This window comes from Mustela nigripes, chromosome 1 (assembly GCF_022355385.1).
Source record: "Mustela nigripes isolate SB6536 chromosome 1, MUSNIG.SB6536, whole genome shotgun sequence".
Taxonomy (NCBI): Eukaryota; Metazoa; Chordata; class Mammalia; order Carnivora; family Mustelidae; genus Mustela; species Mustela nigripes.
The window spans coordinates 149,500,688-149,507,305 of NC_081557.1; the positions used below are offsets into that span (position 1 = coordinate 149,500,688).

General features: G+C 40.4%; 1 pseudogene; it reads left to right on the forward strand.

Annotated features, from left to right (window-relative positions):
- Positions 1 to 1,865: 1,865 nt before the first annotated feature.
- LOC132008069 (bolA-like protein 3) lies at positions 1,866 to 6,390 on the forward strand (annotated as a pseudogene).
- The last annotated feature ends 228 nt before the right edge of the window (positions 6,391 to 6,618 follow it).

Consider the following 6,618-nt stretch of genomic DNA (forward strand, 5'->3'; position numbering starts at 1 on the left):
CACCGCTCCCTGGCAGGGGTTCCACCTTCTCCATGATTCTTATTTGAGAAGTACAGCCCTAGGGTACTGATAGGAAGCTTGCTGGTAGCAGATCTCTTTCTAAGAGAACGTTTTGATGGAGGAAGAGAGCTGGAGGCCATCAGGAGTCTGTAGTAGGGGCAGGAGAGAAAAGTTTGTCATGGGAATGGAAGTTTAGGTTGAGAATCCCTTTCGATTTTTCCTTTGGCTTGTTCTGGACATGTGAGAATTCTTATAAGTGAATTTATATGACTCATATAAATTCCTAAGTTTCTATAATTGGTCATATGTCAGTAGCCGGCTGACTTCTAGGAGAATATCCCTTGGACCTCTTGTTATTGGTTACACTCCCACCTAATGCCATGCTTCTGAAGAGGATTATGTCTTATAACTTGGATTGGGGTGCAAGAGGGGTTGGGATGGCTCCTCTATCTTTTTGAAATGCCGGGTGTATTTCCCACACTCGTTAATGTGAGCGACAACTATTCCCTTTAATAATTCTAGATGGCGGGGCGCCTGGGTGGCTCAGTGGGTTAAAGCCTCTGCTTTCGGCTCAGGTCATGATCCTAGGGTCCTGGGATTGAGCCCCGCGTCGGGCTCTCTGCTTGGTGGGGAGCCTGCTTCCTCCTCTCTCTCTGCCTGCCTCTCTGCCTGCTTGTGATCTCTCTCTGTCGAATGAATAAAATCTTTAAAAAAAAATAATAATTCTAGATGGCTCCACTTCCTGTTATGAAACTGCCAGTATGAGAAGATCTTATTTTCTAGATAACCTGTGTGTCCTGCTCCAAGCCACAACTGCAAATCTACATGCAGCTTTGCCATCTGCTTAAACACTGTTACTGTGGTCCCAGAGCACAAGTCACACGTATCTGCTTCTTTTAGAAAGGTTGACATTTCTCGCAGCACACTTCATCTTTGCTCTTACTAGTTATGTGCAATTTCATTTAGGGTAGAAATGCTGAGATGGGGGAAAATTGAAGCCTTGAACACACTGTAAATCTGATATGCAAATTTTATCACAGTTGCATTATTTGCTAAAGTTCATTTTGAGGCACTCTGGAATGTGATTAATTTTAAGGGCAATACAGGATGTTGTCTACTGAATTTAGAGGCCCTGTGGGATGAATGAACCTGCCTGTTTCCTTATTACCAAGGGAAAGTTTAATATAAAATGGAATCATAACAGAGTAGAACATTATAGTATCTTATTTTTACTGGGACATAAACTATACTAGGAACTGAGCTATAGGATAAATGGGCCTATTTCAGCATAGGTCAAGCTAATAAAGTACATTAAATTCTATTTGTACTTTTCTGTGCATCACGAGAGTGTCTTATACCTTTTGGAGAAAAGGTTCTATCCTATCTATCTATCTACCTATTTATCTATCATCAAACAGTCAATCACCTATCATCTATCTTTTCAAAGGATTCTAGATTTCCCCAGCCATACTTTATTACATCTTATCAAAATTTATATTCTATAGAGTTGGCAACAACCATTTGGCAACTGGTCTTGTGTTATTTTAAAATTGATATCTAGAGTCTATATTATTCCACAGCTAGTATCTTTTTTTCCTAACTGGATTGTAAGCCTTTGGAGAACAGGGACTGTAATTTAAAATCTGGTCCTAAGGTAGTTCTCAAAGAATATTTTATTGATTTTCAATTATATAGGAACATATTTTTTTAACCAATAAAAGAAAATGGAGCTTCAAAATATTTAGCAGTTACTCAAGGAAACAGGGGTACGCAGTCAGATTATACCCCTCTACATGGGTAAGGAACTATCCCTGCCAATTCATTTCATGAATGTTACCCAGTATTTAGTTTTTAAGGCACTGTGTATGGCGGCAGGGAGAGTGGGTAAGTTTTATTTTTTTGTCTTTGTTTATAAAATTATTTTATTTTTCTCCTGGGCACACAGGGGAAAATATATTTCCCAGTATCCCTTTGTGTCCAGTGGACAGTGTTACTGAGCTCTTCTAGTGGAAGGTAAGTGGAGGTGGCATATGCCACTTCTGGGCCATAGAAAGCCCTTGTGCAATCTTCCTTGTGCTTTCCCCTCTAGCCACACAGCAGGAACGGAAGGCTTGTGATATAACAGAACACACAATGGAAATATCCCAAGTCCAGAGTTGAGCACTTAGAAGAACTGCCTGCATGATCTCCTGGTCAGGAACTTCAGCTCTGGGTTTTACATCAGCAGGAATATTATATTATTGAATAAAGTTGCTGAGACACTGCAGTGGTCTGGCACAAGTTCAAGTTGAGTAATACAGGTAGAAAGATCAGTATAGGGATTGAAGGATTAAGAGCGTCAGTTAGAGGAAAGCAAATGAGGGAGGGGGGTTGGAGTTGAGGGATATGGTCTTTGGGCTCCATGGAATAGATGGTCAGAACTAAGGTGCTGCTGGTGGTGTCAATGGGTCTAGGAACTTGAAGTGCAGAGATGGCAAATATTTAGTTGAAATGGTTTTAGAATGTAATACTTGGGGGGTGGCTGGAGGGCAGTCATTTGGACATCTGCCTTCGTCTCAGGTCATGATCCCAGGGTTCTGGAATTGGGCCCCATGTTGTGCTCCTTGCTTGGTGGGTAGTCAGCTTCTCCCTCGGTCCCTCCCTTAGTTTGTGCACATGCTCTCTTTCTCTCTCTTGCTTGCTTGCTTTCTGTCTATCAAATAAATAAGTTAAAAAATTAAAAAAGAATGTAACACTTGATACATATAAAGGAATATATAGTGATGTTTAATCTTGAAGCATAGTAGTAAAATGAACACTTAATGAACACACCTCCTGGGTAAGAATCAGAACATTATTGTTGAAGCTGCAACTTTAGGGGTAAATTTTAGAAACACGATGAAAAAAAGGAAGTCTCAGAAGATTATAGATGATAACATTTTTTTTATAAAGCCAAAAAAAAAAGCATACTAAAAGAGTGAGGTATGTAAGGGTACATAATAGGCCTAATTTTTAAGTGGCTATGTTGGGCTCTTTTGCCCTATACCCTTGGTAAAAACTTTTCTCAATTTTGTTGGTATACTAGGAGGATGAGGTCTGAAATTTAATGAGAGAAGAGAAATATGTCAACATCTGATTGTAGTCTCACTTCTTGAGTGTGTTCTGTGGACCAGAAGTCTTTGGATCTTATTAGTAAGGCAGACTCTCAGCACTAACAAGACCTAGTGAATCAGAATCTGCATTTTAGGGGCGCCTGGATGGCTCAGTGGGTTGAGCCGGTGCCTTCGGCTCGGGTCATGATCTCAGGGTCCTGGGATTGGGCCCCACATTGGACTCTCTGCTCAGCAGGGAGCCTGCTTCCTCCTCTCTCTCTGCCTGCTTGTCATCTCTCTCTGTCAAATAAATAAATAAAATCTTTAAAAAAAATTAGAAAAAAAGAATCTGCATTTTATCATTTTAACAATGTTTTCAATAATTTGTATGCACAGTAGCCTGAGAAGCACTGGACTATAGCACATTGTACATCCCAATCTCCAGAATCCCTATTCTTTCCCTTCTCCTGAGGTGGGTCCACATGCAATGTTCATCAGATAGTTCCACAGGGGACAAGAGAACAGGTCAGGAAATTAATGTCTTTTTAGCACTTGCTTTGAAATACAGACATTTTTAGGGTTACCTTTCCTTCATCTTCCCCCACTCCCTAATTCTCAGTTATAATCCGGCTTTTGGTAGCAGGAGTCACAGACTCATGTAAATCCCTGAGTCACTGTAAGGGCTGTTTAGCCATATGTCAGGAAGTATCAGAGTGCCTGTTGTTGGTTATGCTCCCACCTAATACCACATTCCTGAAGAGGCTCATGTGATACAACTTAGGTTGGGGTGCAGAGGTGATTGGGATGAAGCTCTAGTGTGTTCTTTTCTCATATGGCATCTTTGTCTCTTTAAAATGCTGGGTTTATTTCACACAATAATGAACGACCTTGCTGGCTGCTAATGCATGCCAGAAAGCATTAATTTGATCCAGTTTTTACCAAGTCCTGTCAGGAATTGGGCTAAAAGATGAGATTAGACATTTCCTTAACTATTTAAAAAAAAAAAGATTTAAATGAACGACAGTCTCTTTAGTTCTGTAAAATGAGTTGACATGTGGCATTAAATTCATTGCTGTTATCTGTCATTGGCTTTTCTGGGAAGAATAATGAATGCTAAACTTTGTTAGAAATATGGCTCAATCTTAATATCGCAAATGTGTTGGTAGACCAGGAGGAATGTAATTGTTTTATCAGAATGACTTTGGTTTGTGGAGGTATAATTAATGGAAGAGATAGCTTATGCCATCAGGCTTTTCCATTTCTGTTTTGAAAATCTGACAAAAACCTAACAATAAAATATACCAAAAATAAATCATACTTCAGAATACAAAAGAGATGAAAGAATAACTGAGGGGACTTCTCATTAGGCATGGTGGACAGCATATGCATGTTCTATACCACCGCCACGGAACACTCCCTAAAATAACAATGTAGAGATTAAAAAAAAAAAAAAAGCCATAAGTCTTAAGGACAGAAAGTTCAGGAGGGGAGAAGAATACAACATAATTTGGAAAGGAAAAACAGATTCTTCCGGTAATCTATGGCTAACATCATTAACTACCCCAAAAGTTCATGGATTAAAGCAAATATTTTATCAAACTCTACAAAAACTTTGGTCAGGGTTCAGATGGGCAATTCCTACACTTCACATGGCATTGACTATGATCCCTGAGGGCTGTTTATCTGGCAGTTGGGCTGATGTAGTGTGTCCAGGATGGCTTTACTCATGAACCTGAGCAGGGGGCTGGAGTCTGAGCCCACCTGGATCTCCTTCACTTTCCATGTAGTCTCAGTCAGGGTCCTACATGTTGCCTGTCCTGCAGGGTGGTTGGTTTGTTTACCCAGGAGCTCAGGGCCCCTACAGTGAATCCCCTACAGGAGCTGGGATATGGAGGCTCTCCCTCAGGGCCTGGGTCTTATAGTTGGCGCAGCTCCATTTCTGCCGTATTTTATTAGTCAAAGTAGTAGTTTCAATAGAACGAATGGGCCAAAAAAATTATGGCCATCTTTATTGCCTATCTATATGGATAGTAACACACTTAGAGCGAGGAATCTGAAACTCAGGCTAGCAGTGAGAGAAACACAGAGGTCAGCTGATTCTGCCTCAGAGCCCGAGAAAATTAGGCTTAGCAATTGCAGGTACTTCTGAAAAGAGGGAGGTGGTACAAGTAGGGCCAAAAAATAAGGATGGGTTGAAAGTCTGTATAAAAGCAGTTAGGTCTCCCGATTCACTTTCACAGTTTGCTGAAGGTCTTCTCCATGCTGATAGAAGACGGAGGTTTAATTTCTAGAGAGGTTCATCAAGCAGACTTTGGACGTGAGCACAACTGAAAGCAAGACTAACATAGAGAACACAAAGGTATTAAATTAAAATCTACATATTGTACCATGAAATTCTCTTCCAGTCATTTCCTAAGTGAGCTCTCGTGATACTGACAGACTCCTAGGTAAGAGCTGGGGGAATTCTCTCTTGAAATTTACATCTAAGAGAAAATGTCTACAGATGTGGGCCATTAGGGGTCCAGTGAGATGACCTCATCAGATCCACGTCAATGCGGCAGTCAATAAGTCCTGTCTACACATACAGCATTTACTCAGTTTTTTAGTGCCTCATTCTTAAAAATCAGCAACCAAGGACCTATAGATATTCAAGGCAGTTTCTTTTGGAATGTAAACCAAATCTGTAGAAATAAAGAACAGACGGTAGGTGAAAAATATAAAGAACGAAGTCAAATAATTAACACTGTAATTAATATCACTAAGTAGATGATAACATATATTTTATAAATGAATCAAAAAAGGCCATCAAATAAACTAAAATTCTTAGAAATAAAAACTGTTGAATCACATTGAATAAACAAAGTAGAATTCCTGGAAATGAAAACTATGGGACTGGAAATCAAACATTTAATAGACCCTTTGAAAGATATATTTGAGGAAACTTTACAAGTAAAACAACCAAAGAGGTGAAAAAGTTGAGGAAGGATAGGTTTGGTGGTGTGGAGCCCGGCTGCCGCAGTGCCGTTGCTCCGTGGGATCCGCGGGCTTCCTCTTCTCCGCTGTGCTCAGCGGATGTTTGCCTGGAAAATTGAGGGGAAGCCCAAAGTGACCCAAATTCTCAAGGTTTTCTGGAGCTACAACTACCAACGCCACTGACATTTCAGGAGGCTGTGGGGCGATGTATGAAATCCAGATCAAGACAGAAGAGCTTAAGGAGAAGAAAACTGTCCAGCAGCCCCAGATGGTAAAGCAGGCACTGAAAGAAGAAATCAAAGGGATGCACGGATTGTGGATGTTTACCTCCGTCCCCAAACACTGACCACGCCCTGGCCATGTAGATGCTGCTGCTCAGTGCCGTGGGTGAACTTGGCTGACATCCTTTACTAGGCATTTGCCAAATAATTATCTATTTTGTTCACTGACATTTCAGTATTATGATCGTAGAAGAATATGTTCTCTATTTGGAGTTTAATTAAAGGCAACAGAAAGTAAGTTCTAGAGTTCCCCTATGAAGAAAATAGAATAAGCAGAGAGAATAAACACAGAA